Source organism: Eleutherodactylus coqui, chromosome 4, assembly GCF_035609145.1.
Source record: "Eleutherodactylus coqui strain aEleCoq1 chromosome 4, aEleCoq1.hap1, whole genome shotgun sequence".
Lineage (NCBI taxonomy): Eukaryota > Metazoa > Chordata > Amphibia > Anura > Eleutherodactylidae > Eleutherodactylus > Eleutherodactylus coqui.
The window spans coordinates 133,986,509-134,011,278 of record NC_089840.1 but is presented as its reverse complement, the minus strand read 5'-3'; positions in this window follow the sequence as shown (position 1 = coordinate 134,011,278).

Sequence of the window (24,770 nt, the reverse complement as noted above, 5' to 3'; positions counted from 1 at the left end):
ATCTAGATGCATGCTGGAGAGCAAAAAAAACATTCTGATGGAGACAACAGATTTTCGGTCACAAAAATTTCTGTAAGGTTCTGGTCACATCTGCGCCAGAGGCTCCAGCACAGATCCACCATGAAAGGATGATGGGAACTGGGTTAATTTGGTTCCCTTGTAAAATGGAATTTTATGGCCAGGAGATTCCGTTTAACAGTTTTCATAACAGAGCAGGAAACAAAATTCCTAACACAGATGTAAATATACCCAAACAAATCCACCATGTGACTGTACCCTGATGGCGCTGCTGTTGTGCTTTCCAGTATGCAGGTCTGCAGGCTAAAGTTCAAGTGATTACTGCTGAACACCAGCTATGTCAGAAAGAACTGAAGCTGTGTAGAGAAAAGCTCAAGGGAATGACCAGGCGAAAACCAAAGGTAAGGTTATCGCAGATAAGTAAAAGGAATTCCCTGTAAAGCCCGTTTTATACGCAATTATTTAAAATTGGTCCAAATGGCCCAAATGGCCCAAAATGAGTGATAATTGTTACATGAAAATGCAGGCATTGTGCACTCTGAACGATGGATTTTAGCCCACATAAAATTAATTGTTCAGCCACTGAAAGACTGAGCAGATACATTCCATTTGAACGAATTTCGCTCATCTTTCAAAAGACTGCACAATAAGTGTACTGATTGTTTGCCTTCATACATAAGTACACTATGTACTCAGGCACTACAACAACGGAATCTGCAGGCCAGATGTTTGCTCAGCTGGGCATGTGTTTAAACACTCTGGGCTCAGCAAGCAACTCATGGAGGAAAAAAAATATTAGCCATTAAAATGCAATGTAAATACATCGCTAAATCTTTTGGCTGCTTGAAAGATTATCTTTGCGTGTAAAAGGACTTTAAGGTCAGAAGTTAACTGCAGTTTGGAGTGAGCTCACAAGCTCCTACTAGTGGTGACTAGGCAATCAGCATGTTATCCATTAACACTGATACATACATATTGGTGCAACAGCTATACATTTATATGCCATTTACACGGAACCATTATCACTGTGAATTTGTTCAAACTCATTTGAGCGCTAATCTTACAATGTAATTGCACAGAAATCGTGTACTATTGGTTCACAGGTTAATAAACTGACTTTTCAGTCATCTTAAAAACTATTGCTGGATTGCGATCCTCAGGTGTTTCAAGTGTGTCAAAGGATTGCAAGTGTTTCCCTTTGATTTCATTGGGAAACATCGCATCACTTACATGTACATTGTACAGTATGCGTCTGCCATGTCTTTTAAGGTCCCATTAAAAACAATGAGCGAGGCATTCTACTGGAAAACCAAAAAGGTGAACATGCTGCGATCATTCATGTGAATAAGTCCATTGAAAAGAATAGATTTCATATTTGTGAGAATCTCGCAGGGTGTGAGATTCTCGCCCATGTGAATAAGCCCTTACTGTGCTTTCCACTTTTCTATTTTCTGTAATCACTTGTTTTCTCTAAACATAAAATGTTCTAAAAATATGTTTAGCTTTTGGATGTTTTTTTTTAATATAGATTAGCTATAAAAGATCAAACGCACTACCAGCTTCCATTCATAGCTTTTCCATGCATTTGCTGTAGGCAGTGAAATACTTTGAAAAGACCTTACGGGGTCACAGACACCCGAGGGGCTCATAGCTTCAGCATGGGAGCTTTGCTGTACTATTCCTATGACAGTATGTGGCATTACAGCAAATCCCCCATACTGAACACAGGGGTAGAGCTGCTCTGTGAAGAGTTTAGTGCTTTAGCAACAACCTGCTACCTGACTTCTGCAAGATCTGTGCAACAATATATTTTTAAGCAAGTACACAGTAGAAATATATATTAACTCCCCCCGGCAATCCAACGGATAGCACAGATCGCAATAAAGTAGGGATAATTTTTAAAAAGTTAAAGATTCTGCTGCACATGTGCCGTGCTGCACATGTGCCGATGTAGTGTGCATGAACAGAAGGCCAGAGAGCCCAGCAAATTAAAAAATTTGCCTGCACCCAGCTGTCAAAGATAGAGTGCAAGGTGATGCGACCGGGAACTGCTGTATGTGGTTCCCAGTCACATGATCACTGTTATCCACTGGCTATAAGTGCTCATGGTTTTTCATTTTCCCTTATGGATCATATTACATAAATTACATAACTAAGGCCCCTGGATTTCTCCCACAATGGGATCTTTATCCGCAGACCATACCATGGCTTCTGCGCATACACCCATCAGCAAAAAGACAGTCGCATGCACGAAAGTCGAGGATTGCCCAGGAAATTTAAATTCTCCCTGCCCTTGGAGTAGCCGAAAGCATGAAGATGTCCGGGGGGCTGCAGTGAGTTGGTTCTGGTCACGTGATCGCCGTTATCCAATGGATAATGGCGACCACATAAAAGTAAAAAAAAAGTTGAAGTTTCATCTCCCATTATCAGTGCAATCGGTGAGAGAAGATAAAACTTAACGAGTGGCCTCCATATTGAGCAGGTTGGAATTATGTAATGCACTCGCAAAAAACAGAACACAGTAGTTTATTTTACCGCAGATATCCGTGACATAGGGCGATTGTGCTCCATGGTCACAGATATACCTGCAGCCCATACGCAACTACATTGTGTACAGACTGCAAGTACCCACGTCATCGCTAGGTGCGAGAAATGCAAACAAAAGACTGTACTGCGCATGACCGCCTGTGTGAATACACAGTTATGCGCAGTACATTATACGGCCTGGGCTCAGAGCTGGGATCTGCTGCATATTTCACATACGACTGTGAGCGCCCAGCATTATTCAGATCGCTACCTGTAACAATTTACAAGCAGCTCTGCGAACGCTCGCCTTCCTGCAGTTCCAGGAGCAGTTTGTTGAGTGCCTTCTGTGTGAGGCCGCTGCACCGCAGCAAGATTACAAAGCCTCACAGAGCACCACTTTTTACACCCAGTCCCTGTCACTGAAGTCAAGTAGTACCCCCCCCCCCCCCCAAAAAAAAAGCATGGGAGCAGGAGGTATACCCGGTTTTATTGCCCCATGTGCCCATCTCAACCAGGCCCCCATCATTACATTAATACTTTTATCTAAGATTTAGGGAACACCAAAAAAAATGCGGAGAAGTGGTGCTAGACGGAGGGGGGTTATTTTTGGGGAGTTAATTTTTATTTTGCATAAGTGAGCAATGGGGCCAGTAATTTAGTTGTGCCCTGAAATCAATGGGTGTTCCCTCCACTATAGGCTTAGCCAGGTGTCATGTAAGTAGATTAGGGCCACAATGGGTATGTTTCTTAACACAGGACAAACAGGGGTATCCATTTTGGGGTGCAAGTATTCATTCATGTGTGTGCTGTACAAAAAAAGTGTTTTTAAAATGACAATTTGGAAAAAAATTAAAGCAATTGTAATCTTTTCCTTCTGCTTTGCTTAGATTAATACAAAAACTGTGGGGTCAAAATATGCAGTACACTCCTAAATTCATTAAAGGGTCTAGTTTTCAGAATGTCATTTGTGGGGGTTTTCTATAGTTTTGGCTACTCAAGAGCTCTACCAGTGTGCTATGGGGCCTAAAATGCCTTCAATCAAAATGTCTGTTCTGGAAGCCACCGGCTGCTCCTTTAATTTTGGGCCCTGTTGTACATATGTACATAAGATTATGGGCCACAATGGGTATGTTTCTAAACACAGGACAAACAGGGGTAACCAATTTGGGGTGTAAATCCTCATAGAAAAAAACTGCCTTTAAAATGACGTATTTGCAAAAATATGATATTTTTCCCCCTCTAAATTGCATTAATTCCTGAAAAAAAACTGTGGGGTAAAAACACTCATGACACCCCTCAGTGAATACATTAAAGAGTGTAGTTTTTAAATTTGGGTCTCTTGTGGGGTATCTATAATTGACACCTATGAGCCTTTGCAACCTTGGCTTGGTGTAGGAAAACAAAGTGTTCCTCAAGATGTTGAGGATGTTAAATTTGTATGTCTCCTAAATGGTTAAAAAAAAAATTTTCAAATGTGCATCCAGAATTGAGTAAATAGATGGAAATATATATCTTATCAATCATTTGTATAGTTGTTTGCACATATTTGAGATATTGCAATTGAAAATGTGAAAAAAAATCATTTTCAACATTTTCCTAATTTGGACACTTAATATGCATAAATTCTATCAGTCTATTTTTACCACCTGAATGAAGTACAATATGTGGTGAAAAAAACATTGCCAGAATCACTTGAACATGCAAAACCTTTATGGAGTTATTCTATGTCAAATTTGGCTCCGTCACTAAGGCGCAAACAGGCTTAGTCACTAAGGGGTTAAAAGTGCGTTTAAACTGAATGATTTATGTAATGATAGTTGCATCCAAACAAGAGCCAACAACGGACATCAATCGTGCACTTTTCATTTGTCGTTTACTTTCAGCTGGCCCTGCAATCGTTTAAACTGATTGTTCAGGCTTTCACATAGAAATTAAACACTGAACAATAAATGAAGAAGTTCATGATTCGCATGACTAGAATTGTGAGGTGTAAAAGGAGAATTAAGGGCAGTTTGGCAGGGCTGGAATCTGCTCACATTTTACCATCTGATGGACTACGGTGGGGACCTTTGGGGCAATTCCCTGGATAATACAAATGGGGAATAATACTTTAAGGGGAACTATTTGCAGATTTCCCTAATCAATGAGGATAATGTAAGGCATTTAATTGGTGGGCACCCTACAGACCCCATAGATCCATTTTATTTGCTAAATGACATATCTTCTCTTCCCACAGAAACTCCTCTGCTTCTGGATGCCGGTCTTGATGATATCATCTGCAGTGATGGCGTTCTTCATATCCAGCTACATAGGATAACATTACAGTATATGTAATGTTCTACCTTGGTGACAAACTGTTTAAAAGAAATTGAATAAATGCAGATACTTAAACCTATTTTGTTTTCTTCTGTGTAAACTTAGTGTTATATTTTGTTCACATTTAAATGGATGAGATGGAAAAAGACCTGGGGGTACTAGTGGATTGTAGACTAAACTGGAGTAACCAATGCCAGACAGCTGCTGCAAAAGCTAATAAAGTCTTGGAGTGCATTAAAAGAGGTATAGGGGCGAGAACATTATCCTCCCACTATATAAAGGCACCTGTCAGGCCCCATATGGAATACTATGCACAGTTCTGGTCACCGGTGCTCAGGAAAGATATTACCGTACTGGAGGGGGTTCAAAGACGGGCAACTAAACTAATACATGGAATGAAGGGACTGGAATACCCAGAGAGGCTATCCAAATTGGGATTACTCTGAAAAAAGACGGCTAAGGGGCGGTCAAATAACTATGTATAAATACATGAGGGGACAATACAAGGATCTCTCCCATGATCTGTTTATACCCAGGACTGCGACGGTAACGAGAGGGCATCTGCTATGTTTAGAGGAATGCAGGTCTCATCACCAACATAGAAAGGGGTTCTTTAGTGTAAGAGCAGTGAGACTGTGGAACACTCTTTCTGAGGATGTGGTGATGGCAAAATCCATAGAGGAGTTTAAAAGGGGACTGGATGTCTTTCCTCAGAGGAAGGATATTACAGGATATAAATCTTAGGTTATTTGTTAATCCAGGTATACAGGCAGGTAGGAAATATTAGCGGTTGATCCAGGGAATAGTCTGATTGCCATTATAATTAACAATAAAAACTAAGCACAAATGAAGTGGTACATTTATTTGACTTAAATACTATGGAAATAGCTGAATCAGGAATCTTTCTCCTGAAACCGGCATTGGATACATGTATAAAACACTGTCTGCCCCTCATCTGTTGAGCGCATCTCGTGTGATGGACCAACTTCTCACATCCACAGCGGTTGCAGTGCCTAACGACCAGGGGTCCTTCTAAAGCTCTTGCCTTATCAGTCTCATCGGATAGTAGTCAACGGTCCAGCTTATTAAATGCCACTGACTTCTGGACACATTTCCTTAGGAATTCGGTCACTGCTGTACACAACTTAAAGTGGTTCCCTAGGCAGTGTAGTGGCCCTGCAGCTCCTACAGAACAATCATGCACACTTGTCCTGTCTCACCTGTCTGTATGCTGGCCACGGATACAGAAGGTGCTGTCTGTGGCAGAGACCCTGTGTCTCCCCTTCTGCTCTAAAGACTTGAGCTCAACACTGATGTCAGCTGGTCTCTCATTGGCTGACAGCCAGGTTTAATTTTACTGGTGCAGAGCCCCAAGAGCAGGCAGTAAAGATACAAGTTCCTATGCAAGAGTGTGGGAAGCGAGAGGTTATAAAAGTGATGCAGAATAGTTAGTCAGACTTAGCCAGGAATGAGTAAGGAGAGGTTGCAGTACTGTGGTCGGAGAGGAGTAGTTCAGCGAGTTATTGTTACTCAAGGTAGAATGGGGTGAACAACCCACTTCCTTGGTATCCAGCAACAGAGAAAAAGAAGATCCTTTCTGAGGTCCATCTTCTGACAGTGAGTTATATCTACCCGGTCAAGTCAAAGCCAGGATTAGCAAAACAGCCACTTGTCCCTCTGCTTCATAAATTCCTACAGTCAAATCTAACAATTGCTTCATCTAAATTCACTAGTGGGGAAATTGTTTAGTAAATGGATCTTCAGGAAAATAAGTGTGTTGAAGTCAGAGTATCATCAAGTCAATACTGCTGTGTCTTGCCTGCTTAGTACTGCATCCTTGTATACCTGGTATAAATATGTCTACAGAGAATTGTGAGGTTAACCTGTTGCAAATACAAAAGTTAGTAAATTTGCTCACTCAGATTGCTAAACTAAACTGGACTCGTCTGTTATTTCTGCAGCATATCACCTGGAGTGTCCAATTAGAGTGTAGCGTCACCGGGACAAGGACTAGGCCTCCGGCCATACATACAGTATGTTCATTGGGGACAGCCCCCACATCTTGGCATCCTATTAACAGGATAGTTCATTCTGTGCCTTACAATCATAAAATCAAGATGCTGGTTGCTGAAAATAACCCTGCTGGCAACCAGCCAGTCATCAATGACCAGGCAGGTGTTGCTGCATCAGTTATTGCGCTTGCAGAAATCAGCCCCTGCAGCTGCTAGTGTAGTGGCCCAAAATTTATGGTCCCCTCCATAAATGTCATACATGTTTGTCCTATGTGGATGCACTGTGCAAAACTTGTCTCGTCATATTCAGTGTGGGTGTTGCACAGCCATGAGACTTGAGAGGCTAACAGTAATAAAATCACTGCCTGCATTTAGATTTATCAGTTTGTCATGTCGTGATCTGTAAAAAGGTATAAATTTGAGAATGAGAAGAGGTCTTCCATCTTGTCTACTGAGGGAGTGCTAACACAGAGCCACACGGAAGCACCTTTAGCTTCCATGTAGGTGAAGATGGAGGCAGAGGAGAGATATCCTGTAGCGATTGGAGTCTGGGTGTGAATGGAATGAGTACTAAGATCCTAGAGAGAGCAATTCACCATAGTTCTGTATAGAGGAACCCACCATACAGGTACCAATTCACACTACAGGCTTTTCCTGTGCAGCTGTCCAAAGTCAGGATAACTGCACAGTGTGTCTACTGAGACGCAACCACGTGACTGCCGTGTGGGGTGTTATTGTTTAAACCTTCACGTAAATAATTGTCTGCTGGAGTGTCTGTGGAGTGACCCCTACCCGCCTTCATCCTCTGGAGTGCTCCCAATCTAGGAGCAGTGACGTACAGATAACGGACTGTAGGACCGGTTTTATCCCGTGTATCCTCCCCGACCTCTAGTCTTCTTGCACTTAAGAGAATTGTACCTGCATTGCCTTGAATAATTGTTTGTGAAAGTTATTTCTTCAAATAAAGTTATACCGGGTCCTAACTGTTCCTGGGGACCCAAGGTACTATACACAAGTCTGTTTTTTCTAGCGTAGCATACCAGTGTGTGGTAACAGTGGCGTCACGAGTGATTACTACTACCCCCATCAACCTGTTTATTGGCATTCCCTATCCTAGGAGTGTCGAAGGTGGCCTGCAGTCCTGCTCTGGCCTTGGGTACGTGTTATCCCTCAGGGACCAGAGCCTGGTAAGCCAACACTGTACCCTCCCAGGTCTACACAGTAGTCAAGTGTATGGGGTCATCTCTCTGGGGTGTTGCACTAGCCCCACTAACCATGCCTTATTGCTTAAAAGCGCCATGGCTAACCGAATACAGTGGCGAGGGAAAATAGAAGCAGTATTTAGTCTCTATTCAATAGCCATGGAACAGGAAGTAGAAATTCTCATCGGCCATCTAGAAGGTCCGGCTGCCAGAGAAGTCAAAACATGGCCGCGTGAGTACAGAAAGACAATGGAAGATATTATGGATAGCCTGCAGACTATCTTTGATAAACACACACTAACAAAAGAAAGTGGGGGAGACAGAATAAGCACCATTCCTGCAGGAGGATATGAAGGCCGTAATAAGGGCCGACCTTAAAGAGGCCGCTGGTTTAGACCAGGCTCTTGGGGAGCAGTTTGAGGGCTCATTAACGGAGACTCTCAGGAGCCAGTTAAGATGCTGTCGGTGCAGCACCCAAGTACGTTTCTGGAATTTAAAGAACTGGCCATTGCTATTCTGGGTACGGAGCCCCAGATCGCTAAGGGGGAGGAGCCTAAGATGGTAATGAATATGCTGAGTGATGAAAGCTAGTTCCGCCCTCATAAGCGTGATATGTATTGGCAGGCAGAGCAATCAAGCAGTTTGTCTGCTCTACTATTAGAGATGCAGAAACAAAATGACGGAGCTGACTCGCAGCGTTGCCACGCTTTATTTGAAAGTTAGCGAGCTAGTAAGCCCACGTCCAATGCCCCAGCCGTTACTGCCCGAGCGCCGGTTACAACCGGGACCGCATTGGCCGGCCGGTGATCCACGCCCCTCTCGGCCATTTTGTGAGCAGTGCTGCAAAAAAGGACATGATATTTAAACATGCTACTGTTTAAAAGGGCAACCCCTGGGCAGAAGGACCGAACCCCAGGAGGACAGACAATAGGGCCACAGGTGGCAAAGGGCATTTCTAAATATGTAGGCCCCGTCCAGAAGTTGTTGTATGTGGATGGTATGCCCCTGCCTGCACTCATTGATGCTGGGTCACAAGTCACCACTACCTGCAAACGTGACTTTGAAAAGTACTGGTCCCCTGAAGTTTTCGGCTGTCCGCCTAAGCAATTTATCAATGTTGTGGTGAACAACGGCCTAGCCGTACCTACAGTGGGGTACTGGGAACTGACCATTAAAGCTGGGAAAGCGGAGCTACACCAGCAAGAGATACTGGTTGTAGATGTGCCCAACAAGAATGCACCAATCATGCTGGGCATGACGATATTAAATGTTGTGCAGAGATGTTGGAAGCGATGCAGAGTAATATGCCAGCAAGCTGTATTAAAAGACCACTATAAAAGCCTCATCAGCTTAGCAGTGGTTTGCCAATCTGCAGGGTTATGTGGAACAAGCCCATGTGAAGGGCATCAGACCAGTTTTAATCCTGCCGGAGTCTGAATTTGCCTTCTGGTGCCAGACACGTCCAGGCTTACATGGCCATGCTTATGAGGCTCTAGTAGAGCCCATACCCATAGACGGTCACCAATATCTACTGGCTGCCCAGAGCCTGACTACTGTGACCAAGGGTAAGGAGCTGCCCTGCCTCATCAACATTGCTCAGCTGAACAAATATACTCCTGTGGCGCAAGTGTCCCTGCTTGAGCCCACTGATGTGTTTGAGAGTGAGACTGACAGTGTGTTGCAAGGAGCTCAGTCCGTGCAGGTAGGTTCCACTCAGTCTCTCTCCTGGCTCTCTGAGCTACATATAGAGAACACGAAGACATCCCTTGATCAGGTGCAGGGAATAAAAAATGTGGCCCTGGAAAAGAAAGATGCTTTTACCAGACCTAGCAGATTTTGGCCGGGTAAGGACCTTTGCCACTCTATCCCCACTAACGGCCAAGTGCCAATTAAGGAGAGATATAGGCCTATTCTGCCTTCCTCATATGAACAAGTCAAGAATATGACCCAAGAAATGAAGGATCATAATGTTATCCGGAAAAGCCATAGTCCCTGGGCTGCTCCCATCATACTTGCAAAGAAAAAGGATGGAGGCATCCGCCTCTGTGTGGATTACAGAAAGCTTTAGGGCTCATGTCCACGGGCAAAATAAGAATTCAAATCCGCAGCGGATTTTAACTCTTCTCCTGCGGATCCGCACCCCATAGGGATGCATTGACCACTCGCAGGGTAGATAAATACCCGCGGATGGTCAATAAAAGTGATTTAAAAAAAAATGGAGCATGAAAAAATCCGGACCATGCTCCATTTTCGTGCGGGTCTCCCTCGGGGACGGCTCCCGCGGGCTTCTATTGAAGCCTATGGAAGCCATCCGGATCCGCGGGAAACCTAAAATAGGAATTTAAAAGAATTTACTCATCCGGAGCGGGCGGGGAAGGTCTTCTCTTCCTCACGGCCGGATCTTTCTTGCTTCGGCTCGGCGGATGTGCCCGGCGCATGCGCGCGGCACGTCGGCGACGTGACGAGTTCATCCGCCGGCCGAAAAAGAAGATCCGGCCGTGAGGAAGAGAAGACTTTCCCCGCCCGCTACGGATGAGTAAATTCTTTTAAATTCCTATTTTCAGCGCTCATGTCCGCGGGGCAGGAGGGACCCGCTGCAGATTCTACATGTAGAATCTGCAGCGGATCTGATTTTCCCCGTGGACATGAGGCCTAAGAGTGTGACACACAAAGGTGTTAGAGCAGGGATGTCAAACTCATTTTCACCGAGGGCCACATCAGCCTTATGGCTGTCTTCAAAGGGCCGATTCTAATTGTAAAACACTAAAGTAAAAGTAAACCCCACAATGGACCGATTGGTAATAAGGTCCTGCATAGTGGCCAGTGACGCACACCATTCTGCGCATACACCCGCGCGCCATTCTGCGGATACACCCGCACGCCATTCTGCGGATACACCCGCACGCCATTCTGCGCATACACCCGCACGCCATTCTGCGCATACACCCGCACGCCATTCTGCGCATACACCCGCACGCCATTCTGCGCATACACCCGCACAGACGCACACCATTCTGCGCATACACCCGCACGCCATTCTGCGCATACACCCGCACGCCATTCTGCGCATACACCCGCACGCCATTCTGCGCATACACCCGCACGCCATTCTGCGCATACACCCGCACGCCATTCTGCGCATACACCCGCACGCCATTCTGCGCATACACCCGCACGCCATTCTGCGCATACACCCGCACGCCATTCTGCGCATACACCCGCACAGACACACACCATTCTGCGCATACACCCGCACACCATTCTGCGCTTAGACGCACACCATTCTGCGCTTACAGACGCACACCATTCTGCGCTTACAGACGCACACCATTCTGCGCTTACAGACGCACACCATTCTGCGCTTACAGACGCACACCATTCTGCGCTTACAGACGCACACCATTCTGCGCTTACAGACGCACACCATTCTGCGCTTACAGACGCACACCATTCTGCGCTTACAGACGCACACCATTCTGCGCTTACAGACGCACACCATTCTGCGCTTACAGACGCACACCATTCTGCGCTTACAGACGCACACCATTCTGCGCTTACAGACGCACACCATTCTGCGCTTACAGACGCACACCATTCTGCGCTTACAGACGCACACCATTCTGCGCATACAGACGCACACCATTCTGCGCATACAGACGCACACCATTCTGCGCATACAGACGCACACCATTCTGCGCATACACATGCACAGACGCACACCATTCTGCGCATATACGTACAGACACACACACATATATATATATATATATATATATATATATATATATATACACACACACACAGACACACACAAGGATCCCACCCTGCAGCTGCTCCTCCTCAGCGTCGCTCTTCTTGCTGCAGAGATCATGTTCTCTGCAGTCTTCTTCCCTCCTCCGCGGCCGTTGTCAGTCTGCTATCGGCACTCCTCTATTACTGTCTGCACTAGACAGAACAAGCCGAGAGAAGTTCGCCTACTGACTGCAGCACGGAGGAGTGAAGGAACTTACTGCACAGCCGGCGGGCCACAGAAAATGAGGCGGCGGGCCGGATTTGGCCCGCGGGCCTTGTGTTTGACACCTGTGTGTTAGAGGGTAATGCACTTATGATTATAAATTTCCTTAAGTTAGGAGGTTCCCTGTAACACAGAGGGGGAGGGTCCGGGAATATAGTTCTGAAATAGTCATCCTTGTGTAGGGTATGGTGGAGTTTCTTTGCGATTTTCCTTAGTACCTCTAGTACTAGGAACTTTATAATCAATAATGCATTACCCTCTGACACACAAAAAGGAACTTATCCCTGTAATGTAAGGAGCTGGAAGACGTGCTCACATATACTGACTGCGGACAGGATATGGATCCCCAACACACAGCAGGACTAGAAGATCCAGGGGACTTTCACATGTTCCACGTCCAATGTTGTGTACATGATCATGTGCAGTAAATGTCCTGTTGGGGGCCTTTATGTCAGAGAATCAGGGCAAAAACTGAAAGCCAGGATGAGATCTCATCGCCACTCTAGCACAAAAAGAATTACCTGTGGCTGAGCACTTTTCTAACCATGGACATGACGTAAGGGATATGAGAGTTTTGATATTGAAAGGTGGTTTCAAGTCACAAAACCATAGAAGAATTTGGGAATATAAATTGATAACTTTTGACATGCTGAATACTGGGTTAAATTATTCCCCAGGATTTATGCGTGAATGGGAGGTGTGAGACATTCACAGCACAGATAAGACTGCTGGCCTCGTGAAAACCCCCCAACAGTAATTCAGGGACCATAAACTTTCAATCCCTTATCAGTGTCTAGTTAAAAATATTTGTGTACCTCTTGTAGCATTCCTGGCCTGACTCTCCCCCCCCCCCCCCAACAGTAATTCAGGGACCATAAAACTTTCACTCCGTTATCAGTGCCTAGACAAAAAACTTTGCTTTCTGTTGCATTTTTTTCTTTTAAGTGCAAACCAATCATATCCATGTCTGTGCCTTGTCACTAGTATGTATGTTATAAGTGTGTATAAATATTGATGCCTCTTCAAATCTATTCCATTTTAGTCTGACGAAGAGCCCAAGAGGTTCGCAAGCTCGCTATATTCATGTACTATTGTTAGCCATTAAAAGGTATATCTACAAGATTATATGGTTTCTCTTGCTGGGAACAATCATTTTGCACAGTGATTACCCACTGAATTGGACAATTCCCCTAAAGAGGACGCATGGAAGACATCAAGATGGCAGATTTTACCCTATAGCCAGTACTTCTAATCACCCAACCGAAACAGAAGACACTTACTGCAACAAAACAGTAGGACCTTCAGAGATTTACAAGAACATTTGCTCACTGGAGCCATCCCAAAAAACATACTGCACAAATCCATGGACCCCGAGCTACAGCGATTGTGGAGACAAATGAAAAGTCTGTTCCTGAAGAAAAATGTCATATCGATGTTCCAATAATCCTGTATCTGGACACTGCCTGCACCAAATAGTAATTCCCCCACAGAGATGCCAATCAAGTACAACTTGCCTACCATGATCAATCTGGACACTTTGGAGTCCATAAAACTGAAGCTGTGATCAGTCAGAGCTTTTACTGGATTACAATGAGAAATGATAGCGCAGTAGTGGCGAACCTATGGCACGTATGCCAGAGGCGACACTCCCTCCCTGCTGGTATGCGCCACCTGCCATTCACCACTTGTGAATACCGGCAGGGGCTGCGGCTTCCCTGCTGGCATTCACTCAGCTCCGCTGCTAGCAGCGCTGATCCCGGCGATGTCAGTGTGCAGCTAGTATCCCCCTCCCCCAACGTCTCCTAGTACTTGGTTCCGTGAGAGCAGGGGGAGGAGACGTCCGGCAGCACACTGACATCACAGTGTGTGTCGGGATCAGTAAGAAGTTTTTGTAGAAAGCAGCACCGGTGTCCAGGGAATAACTGAAGTCCGTATAGATCACTTCATATCCGTAGTTTATTCACAAGTTATGGACACATCGCAGCATGCACATTTGGGTGGATATGAGTATTTGGAAACCCCTGATTCGGGAATATCAGGGTTTTACTATTTAATGGGGAACACATTGCTGGTTATATGAGCTTGACAAAAGACAGCAGACTGGCTGTCAAAATGTCACTATTTGTACATACTGGACATTACTTGTGAATAAACTATGGATATGAAGTGATCTATCTGGACTTCAATTATTCCCTGGATGCCGATGCTGCTTTCTACAAAAACGTCTTACTCTTTATGTTTTGGGATTCTGGCGTGTCCGGATCCGGGTGGCGTGCACGGCGAGTATAATCCCCCACACTTGTATAGTGTTGTTTTGTGCTGCTGACTGACTTTCATACTTTGGATTCTGTTGGGATCAGTGCCAGCAGCAACGTGTGCAAATGGGGAGCGGAGTTTCCATGAGGAGGGGGCGTGTCCCTTTTACACTGGGGGCCGCTGTGGGGAGGGTCGCCAGCATGCTGGGGGCCGCTGTGGGGAGGGTCACCAGCATGCTGGGGGCCGCTGTGGGGAGGGTCGCCAGCATGCTGGGGGCCGCTGTGGGGAGGGTCGCCAGCATGCTGGGGGCTGCTGTGGGGAGGGCCGCCAGCATCCTGGGGGCCGCTGCGGGGAGGGCCGCCAGCATCCTGGGGGCCGCTGTGGGGAGGGCCGCCAGCATCCTGGGGGCCGCTGATGATCACAACCCAATGCCCAAATCCAACTGGGTTCAAGACCACCAAAAAAGACTTAAGGAAGCCCAATAAATTGTCGACACCTGCTTGGAAGAGAAGAGGAAAAACAAGCTCTTGAATTTGACAAACATGCCCACACATCATACCTACAAATTGAAGACCTGATCTGGTTGAGGAAAACACCATACCAGAAAATTAGACCCTTGTTGGGAGCTCACTCCCTATACAGTAATCACAGCCATATCCCCAGAATAAGGACTCTACCATATAGCCCATCCTGATGAAAAGATCCAAGTTGTCCACCCTAATCGCCTCAAAATTTGCCTTGCCCAACCTGCTTCACCTACAGATTCCGAAGAGAAAATCCACAAATCTACTCCTTAAATCAGTCCAAGAATGCCCATCTCCATTCAACCTGGAAAACCAACTGCTCTGGTATTTGAATCCACTTATGTCTAGTATACCAAGCACCACCATCCCATTCCACTGAAACATTGCCAAGTCCTTCAGCCTCACGTTCTTCACCATCAAGTTCGCCTACTTCATCCAATTCATCCAACTCCACACCAACTTCCCCTACATCACCACCAACTCCCAGAAGATTACCAGCATTGCCCACAGCCCTAAGAAGATCCACCAGGTCCACACGATGCAAACCAGCACCAATATTTCTGGAATAGACTTATTCTGGAAGCTTCAGTTTTATCAATCCTATGGATTCAGAAATACCTTTATTTATTGCAAGATTTGCTGCAACCAAGCTCAGTTGCCCCGAGAGACTACTCAGTGTGTCCTACAGTTCCCAGTTACAAGTTATTGCAATGTTTAAGACATGTGCCTCAAGAGACTACTTGAATTTTGCAACCAGTTTTGTTGTTGCTGTTGATGCTCACATTTCTTCTACCCTCTTTCTAGAAAGCTTGTATTAGTGCACCGCATCATCGCATTGTGGACTTGTTATTCTTCCTATGGTCTCTTGCACATCCAAGCGGCTGTTATGCCAACAGGTGGTTTGCAAAGAATCAAGCTGTTTCCTGCATGTTTTCTTCCAGGATATACATGCTAAATTTTGCACAGGACTCTAAAGTAATGTTATGCTGCATTTGTTGCTTAACCGCAAAAATTCCCTTCCTTACAGGTTGTCTACCATAAAGTACATTTCTCATGTCTTTATTGCATTAACTGTTATTCATTTTCTTTGTGCCTTTGGGGAGAAGAGCTATGTAAGTGCTCCATAGCAAGCTGGGAGCTAGGATTCCATCCTAACCCAATCTACTCAAACTCGTGATTATACCAAAATCTCAATTTATGTACTTTCACACATACCTGGTAGGCAAATCTTTCTGCCCTTCACAGCTCAGTACAGCCAAGGGGTGTTATGTTTTTAAGAGGGGGGGGGGGGCTGTAGTGGCCCAGTGGATCCTACAGAACACTCATAGCACACTTGTCCTGTCTCACCTGTCTGTATGCAATCCATTGATACATAAGGTGCCGTTTGTGGGATAGACCCTGTGTCTCCCCTTCTGCTCTAAGTGCAGAGCCGAACACTGATGTCAGCTGGTCTCATTGGCTAAAAGTCAGGTTCAATTCCACTGGTGCTGAGCCCAAGGGCAGTGAAGCAGCTTCATAAGTCCCTATGCAGGGGAGGGGTCCAGAAAGTGTGGGAACTGGTAGAGGTGATAAAAGGGAGTGACAGCAAGCAGTTAGGCAGACTCAGCAAAGTGTGAGAAAGCAGAGGTTGCAGTTCAGTTGTCGGAGAGGAGGAGTCAGTTACAGGACGTTTGTCAATCAAGGTGGAGTGAGGTAAAAACCCATTCCATTGGCATCACACAATGGAGGAAAAAGAAGAACCTTTCTGAGGTTCATCTTCTACAGAGGATTAGCATTACAGCCACTTGTCCCTCTGCTTCATTAATCCTTCATTCAAATCCAACTCAATTATTCATCTAAATCCTCTAGAGGGGAAATTGTCTAGTTAATCTACAGGAAAGGAAGAAAGAGCGTTAAAGTCAGCGTATCTTCAATTCAAGCCTAACAGAAATTTCTAATTAAAATTGTAAAGTGGTTATTGGAGGGGTAAAGTTTATTGTGGTATTTTTCTTTTCCTTTATGGGAACGAGATCTGCTTGCATTTTTTGCGGAGGAATAACATTGGGGCATGCCCCTAAAAATGATTATTATTGGTTTTAGTTATGTCAATATTCTTAGTTGTTTCTCCATTTTTGTCTTCCATTTTTTCTTTTAGTTCTTTATCATTTTCTATATGTTTTTCTGAATTTTGAGGATTTACAAGATTTTTACTAATGTCATCAAAATTAGGGGGTGAATTGATCATAGGTAGATTTAAAAAGATGTTTTCCATTTTATTGATATCTGTATGTTATTGTAATAGCAGAGGGAGTTGTGAAGGAGCTATATAGTTCTCTATAGCACTTTCTGTAGTTCCTGTATTTTTAATTGGATCTTTTACACTATTTTTGATCTCTGGGGCTTTTATACATTTACATTTTTTTATTTCTTTTCCGTTAGTGGCTATTTTGGTTTTTCTTTTATATGTCAAACTGTTCCCATTCCAAGGATTAATATTTCTTTATCTTCTAGATTTGTTGTATTTTTGTTTATCGTCTGAGTTGGTGTTTCTTTTCCTTTTCTTCTTTCTTTACTTGTTTTTTCTTTTTTCTATTCTATCGTTTATTTTTTTTATTTTGTGTTTTTTTATATTGGTATGGAAAATATATTTTTTAAATTAAAATCATCAAAATCTCTTTAATTTGGTAATTTTTCTAAATATAATTGAGATTTCAATGTAATTTGTATCAAATGGGTCTTTATTGTTGCTATTTTTTTCTAATTGTATTATGCTATGTATACAGTGTAACATAAATTAATGGAGGAGAGAATGAAACTTATCTAACATTACTGATGTGAATGTTTGTAACATTGATTGCCATTCTCCTGAAAACGTTTCATCTGTGGGAAGAGCCGACCTGTATTCTAAGTCAACGAGGGGTTAAACTGTTGATCGTGTAGATTTTCAACATAATCCAATCAATAGAGTGTCTCCATAAATTATATAATGTTCTTGGATTTTTCTTTAATATCTGTTTTATCATGTTCATCTATTTTATCTTCCGAGTGCCAAAAAAATGTAATAAGATAAAAAGCAAAATGTTGCAACAATATGGCTCACAGACAAAATACAATAATTAAAGGGGAAAAAACTGTTCATATAAAACAAAAAATTACTTGTAAAAGCAAAAATATAATATACTTGCTAGAATGTCCCTGCGGACATTGATATGTAGGAAGAACAAACTGTCTTAACTAGAGATGAGCGAGCACCAAAATGCTCGGGTGCTCGTTACTCAGGACGAAATTATCGCGATGCTCGAGGGTTCGTTTCGAGTAACGAACCCCATTGAAGTCAATGGGCGACCCGAGCATTTTTGTATATCGCCGATGCTCGCTAAGGTTTTCATTTGTGAAAATCGGGGCAATTCAAGAAAGTGATGGGAACGACACAGCAACGGATAGGGCAGGCGAGGGGCTACATGTTGGGCTGCATCTCAAGTTCCCAGGTCCCACTATTAAGCCACAATAGTGGCAAGAGTGGGCCCCCCCCCTCCCAACAACTTTTACTTCTGAAAAGCCCTCATTAGCAATGCATACCTTAGCTAAGCACCACACTACCTCCAACAAAGCACAATCACTGCCTGCATGACACTACGCTGCCACTTCTCCTGGGTTACATGCTGCCCCCCCCCGCACGACCCAGTGTCCACAGCGCACACCAAAGTGTCCCTGCGCAGCCTTCAGCTGCACTCATGCCACACCACCCTCATGTCTATTTATAAGTGCGTCTGCCATGAGGAGGAACCGCAGGCACACACTGCAGAGGGTTAGCACGGCTAGGCAGCGACCCTCTTTAAAAGGGGCGGGGCGATAGCCCACAATGCTGTACAGAAGCAATGAGAAATATAATCCTGTGCCACCGCCATCAGGAGCTGCACACGTGGGCATAGCAATGGGGAACCTATGTGCCACACACTATTCATTCTGTCAAGGTGTCTGCATGCCCCAGTCAGACCGCGTTTTTTTATAAATAGTCACAGGCAGGTACAACTCCGCAATAGGAATTCCGTGTGCACCCACAGCATGGGTGGCTCCCTGGAACCCACCGGCTGTACATAAATGTATCCCATTGCAGTGCCCATCACAGCTGAGGTAACGTCTGATTAAATGCAGGTGGGCTTCGGCCCTCACTGCATGCCCCAGTCACACTGGGGTTCTTTAGAAGTGGACACATGCAGTTACAACTCCCTGTGGACCCACAGCATGGGTGGCTCCCTGGAACCCACTGGCGGTACATAAATATATCCCATTGCAGTGCCTAGCACAGCTGATGTAACGTCAGCTTTAATGCAGGTGGGCAAAAAATTAATTGGATTACACTGTAGGCGAGGGCCCCAAAAAATTGGTGTACCAACAGTACTAATGTACGTCAGAAAAATTGCCCATGCCCAACCAAGAGGGCAGGTGAAACCCATTAATCGCTTTGGTTAATGTGGCTTAATTGGTAACTAGGCCTGGAGGCAGCCCACCTAAAATAAAAATTGGTTCAGGTGAAAGTTTCAACGCTTTAATGATCATTGAAACGTATAAAAATTGTTTACAAAAATTATATGACTGAGCCTTGTGGGCCTAAGAAAAATTTCCCGTTCGGCGTGATTACATCAGGTTTTAGGAGGAGCAGGAGGATGAATATTATACACAGATTGATGAAGCTAAAAGGTCCACGTTTTTGATGGTGATAGAGAACAATGCTTCCATCCGCGGGTGCAGCCTATGTATTGTTTAGGTATCGCTGCTGTCCGCTGGTGGAGAAGAGAAGTCTGGTGAAATCCAGGCTTTGTTCATCTTGATGAGTGTAAACATGTCGGCACTGTCGGTTGACAGGCGGGTACGCTTATCTGTGATGATTCCCCCAGCTGCACTAAACACCCTCTCTGACAAGACGCTAGCCGCAGGACAAGCAAGCACCTCCAGGGCATACAGCGCGAGTTCAGGCCACGTGTCCAGCTTCGACACCCAGTAGTTGTAGGGGGCAGAGGCGTCACGGAGGACTATCGTGCGATTGGCTACGTACTCCCTCACCATCCTTTTACAGTTGTCCCGCCAACTCAGCCTTGACTGGGGAGCGGTGACAGTGTCTTGCTGGGGAGCCATAAAGCTGGCCTTGGAGCCATAAAGCCAAAGGCCTTGGGGAGTGTTCCCCTGCCTGTGCTGTACATGCTGCCTGATCTCCGCGCCTCCCCTGCTACCTGGCCCTCGGAACTGCGCCTTCGGCCACTAGCGCTGTCGGATGGGAATTTTACCATCAGTTTGTCCGCCAGGGTCCTGTGGTATAGCAACACTCTCGAACCCCTTTCCTCTTCGGGTATGAGAGTGGAAAGGTTCTCCTTATACCGTGGGTCGAGCAGTGTGTACACCCAGTAATCCGTAGTGGCCAGAATGCGTGTAACGCGAGGGTCACGAGAAAGGCATCCTAACATGAAGTCAGCCATGTGTGCCAGGGTACCTGTACGCAACACATGGCTGTCCTCACTAGGAAGATCACTTTCAGGATACTCCTCCTCCTCCTCAGGCCATACACACTGAAAGGATGACAGGCAAGCAGCATGGGTACCCTCAGCAGTGGGCCAAGCTGTCTCTCCCCCCTCCTACTCATCCTCCTCCTCCTCCTCCTCCTCCTCCTCCTCCTCAACGCGCTGAGATATAGACAGGAGGGTGCTCTGACTATCCAGCGACATACTGTCTTCCCCCGCCTCTGTTTCCGAGCGCAAAGCGTCTGCCTTTATGCTTGGCAGGGAACTTCTCAAGAGGCATAGCAGAGGAATGGTGATGCTAATGATTGCAGCATTGCCGCTCACCATCTGGGTAGACTCCTCAAAGTTTCCAAGGACCTGGCAGATGTCTGCCAACCAGGCCCACTCTTCTGTAAAGAATTGAGGAGGCTGACTCCCACTGCGCCGCCCATGTTGGAGTTGGTATTCCACTATAGCTCTACGCTGCTCATAGAGCCTGGCCAACATGTGGAGCGTAGAGTTCCACCGTGTGGGCACGTCGCACAGCAGTCGGTGCACTGGCAGATGAAACCGATGTTGCAGGGTGCGCAGGGTGGCAGCGTCCGTGTGGGACTTGCGGAAATGTGCGCAGAGCCGGCGCACCTTTCCGAGCAGGTCTGACAAGCGTGGGTAGCTTTTCAGAAAGCGCTGAACCTCCAAATTAAAGACGTGGGCCAGGCATGGCACGTGCGTGAGGCTGCCGAGCTGCAGAGCCGCCACCAGGTTACGGCCGTTGTCACACACGACCATGCCCAGTTGGAGGCTCAGCGGCGCAAGCCAGGGGTCAGTCTGCTCTGTCAGACCCTGCAGCAGTTCGTGGGCCGTGTGCCTCTTCTCTCCTAAGCTGAGTAGTTTCAGCGCGGCCTGCTGACGCTTGCCCACGCCGCGCAACACCGACTGCTGGCGACGTGCTGCTGCTGACACATCTTGATTGCGAGACAGAGGTTGCGTAGGAGGAGGAGGAGGGTGGTTTAGTGGAGGAAGCATACACCGCCGCAGATACCACCACCAAGCTGGGGCCCGCAATTCTGGGGGTGGGTAGGACTTGAGCGGTCCCAGGCTCTGACTCTGTCCCAGCCTCCACTAAATTCACCCAATGTGCCATCAGGGAGATATAGTGGCCCTGCCCGCCTGTGCTTGTCGACGTGTCCGCTGTTAAGTGGACCTTGGCAGTAACCGCGTTGGTGAGGGCGCATACAATGTTGCGGGAGACGTGGTCGTGCAGGGCTGGGACGGCACATCGGGAAAAGTAGTGGCAACTGGGAACTTAGTAGCGCGGGGCCGCCGCCATCATACCTTTGAAAGCCTCCGTTTCCACAAGCCTATACGGCAGCATCTCCAGGCTGATAAATTTGGCTATGTGCAAGTTTAACGCTTGAGCGTGCGGGTGCGTGGCGGCGTACTTGCGCTCCAACACTTGCGCTAGCGACGGCTGGGCGGCGCGCTGAGAAACATTGGTGGATGGGGCCGAGCACAGCGGAGGTGAGGGTGTGGGTGCAGGCCAGGAGACGGTAGTGCCTGTGTCCTGAGAGGGGGGTTGGATCTTAGTGGCAGGTTGAGGCACAGGGGGAGAGGCAGCGGTGCAAACCGGAGGCGGTGAACGGCCTTCGTCCCACCTTGTGGGGTGCTTGGCCATCATATGTCTGCGCATGCTGGTGGTGGTGAGGCTGGTGGTGGTGGTGGCTCCCCGGCTGATCTTGGCGCGACAAAGGTTGCACACCACTGTTCGCTGGTCGTCTGCACTCAGTGAAAAACTGCCAGACCTTTGAGCACCTCTGCCTCTTCAGGGTGGCATGGCGTGAGGGGGCGCTTTGGGAAACAGTTGGTGGATTATTTGGTCTGGCCCTGCCTTTACCCCTGGCCACCGCACTGCCTCTTCCAACCTGCCCTGCTGCTGCCCTTGCCTCCCCCTCTGAAGACCTGTCCTCAGTAGGCATAGCAAACCAGGTGGGGTCAGTCACCTCATCGTCCTGCTGCTCTTCCTCCGAATCACCTGTGCGCTCCTCCCTCGGACTTACTCCAATTACTACTACCTGAGTGATAGACAACTGTGTCATTGTCATCGTCCTCCTCACCCACTGAAAGCTCTTGAGACAGTTGCCGGAAGTCCCCCGCCTCATCCCCCGGAACCCGGGAACTTTCCAAAGGTTGGGCATCAGTCACGACAAACTCCTCCGATGGGAGAGGAACCATTGCTGGCCATTCTGGGCAGGGGCCCGGATACAGTTCCTGGGAGTCTGCCTGCTCCTCAGAATGTGTCTTTGTAATGGAGTGAGGAGGCTGGGAGGAAGTTGGAGCAGCAGCCAGAGGATTCAGAGTTGCAGCAGTGGACGGCGCAGAACTCTGGGTGGACGATAGATTGCTGGATGCACTTTCTGCCATCCACGACAGGACCTGCTCACACTCCTCATTTTCTAATAAAGGTCTACCGTGTGGACCCATTAATTGTGAGATGAATGTGGGGACGCCAGAACGTGCCTCTCTCCTAATCCCGCAGCAGTCGGCTGCGATACACCTGGATCAGGAGCTCGGCCTGTGCCCACACCCTGACTTGGGCCTCCGCGTCCTCGGCCGCGTCCATGTCCTCTAGGCCTACCCCTACCCCTCAGCATGGTGTATTACCAGTAGTGCAGAAACAGAACGCTGTAATTAAATGTGCCGCTTATTGGCCTGTGGTTGGAGGCTGACTTCGCTTACAGCAGAGGCAGGAAAGAATTTTGCGCAAGCCTGCTGTAAGACTTAGCTGGCTGCGTATGAATTAGGACAACTACCCCCAGCAGAGATCCAGTACACTGACGACGGTCACAGGCAGCCCAAATAGATTTTTTTCCCCAAATGTTTTTGGAAAGGACCACTGCCTATATACACTAAATTTGTCTTCTGTCCCTGCCTCACCACTACTGGCCCTGGACAATGTAAAATTACTGCAGGACGCAATGCTCTGCACGGCCGATATACAAAAAAAACAAAAAACAAAAAGTGCAACACTGCAAAAAGCAGCCTCCACACTACTGCACACGGTTAGATGTGGCCCTAAGAAGGACCGTTGGGGTTCTTGAAGCCTAAAATAACTCCTAACGCTCTCCCTATAGCAGCTCCGGCACCAGCAGCACTGTCCCTGAACTATGTCAGAATGCATCTGTGGCGAGCCGCGGGAGGGGCCGATTTATATACTCGGGTGACACCTGATCTCACCAGTCACTCACTGCTGGGAGGTGGTATAGGGCTTGAACGTCACAGGGGGAAGTTGTAATGCCTTCCCTGTCTTTCTATTGGCCAGAAAAGCGCGCTAACGTCTCAGAGATGAAAGTGAAAGTAACTCGAACATCGTGTGGTACTCATCTCGAGTAACGAGCATCTCGAACACGCTAATACTCGAACGAGTATCAAGCTCGGATGAGTACGTTCGCTCATCTCTAGTCTTAACATAAGAATAAACCAACACAGATACAACATAAAAAGAGGCTACACAAAACATAGCTTATCTAGACATTTCGCAGAGAAACATAATAGTAAAGGGTTAAAATTAATCCCCTTAGAAATAATTAAAGAGCATTCCATAACAAAATTCAGGAGGAAAGCGATGTACTTGATTTACCGCTTGAATACATTAATGCCTAATGGCGTAAACGAGGTCTTAGAAAAAAATGTAACAAAAATCTTTTAGTAAATAAATTTTATAAAAAAAAATGTATATCCATTACAGATATACTATATAAAATCAGACATAACTAATTAGTATATAAACAATTTAAAAAAAAATTTTTTTTATAGTGACAGAATTTTAATTTATATAATGAAAATAGATTTTTTATAGTCTTACACATTAAATATTTTTAATACAGCTTGTAAAATAAAATGCATACATACGACAGGCTAGAAGATCTAATAACATAGCAAATACATAGAAGCTGTATATGTATGCAGATAGAGAGGAACAATAAAGTTGTTTCAAACTTTGAGACGCAAATGCGTTCCAAAAGAAATCATGTCAGGTCATGTGAGTAAAACCCCTCCCACTAAAATGATGCTCCACCGTGAGACTCTCGAGCGTCAGCCACTGTAAGTAATTGTTTTAGGTATATGTGTATTTTGTATGTACATACTAGGTTGAAAAAGACAATTTCATTGTCGAAACGCGTAGCTACTAATTAAAGGATTTTCTTTCACGGCGTGGGTTTTTTTGGCACGGCACCGCATCGGTTCTTTTGCACCATACAGCATTCAATTCAATCCTGCTATACCTTCTTATTGTACTCAAATTGCCTGTGTAGTGCTGCATTTTGGTGTATTTTTTGCAAATACGTTTACAGAGAACTGTGTATCGAAGTTGTTACTGCAAATTTCAAGGTTAATTTGCACAGATTACTAAGATATCCTGGACTTGA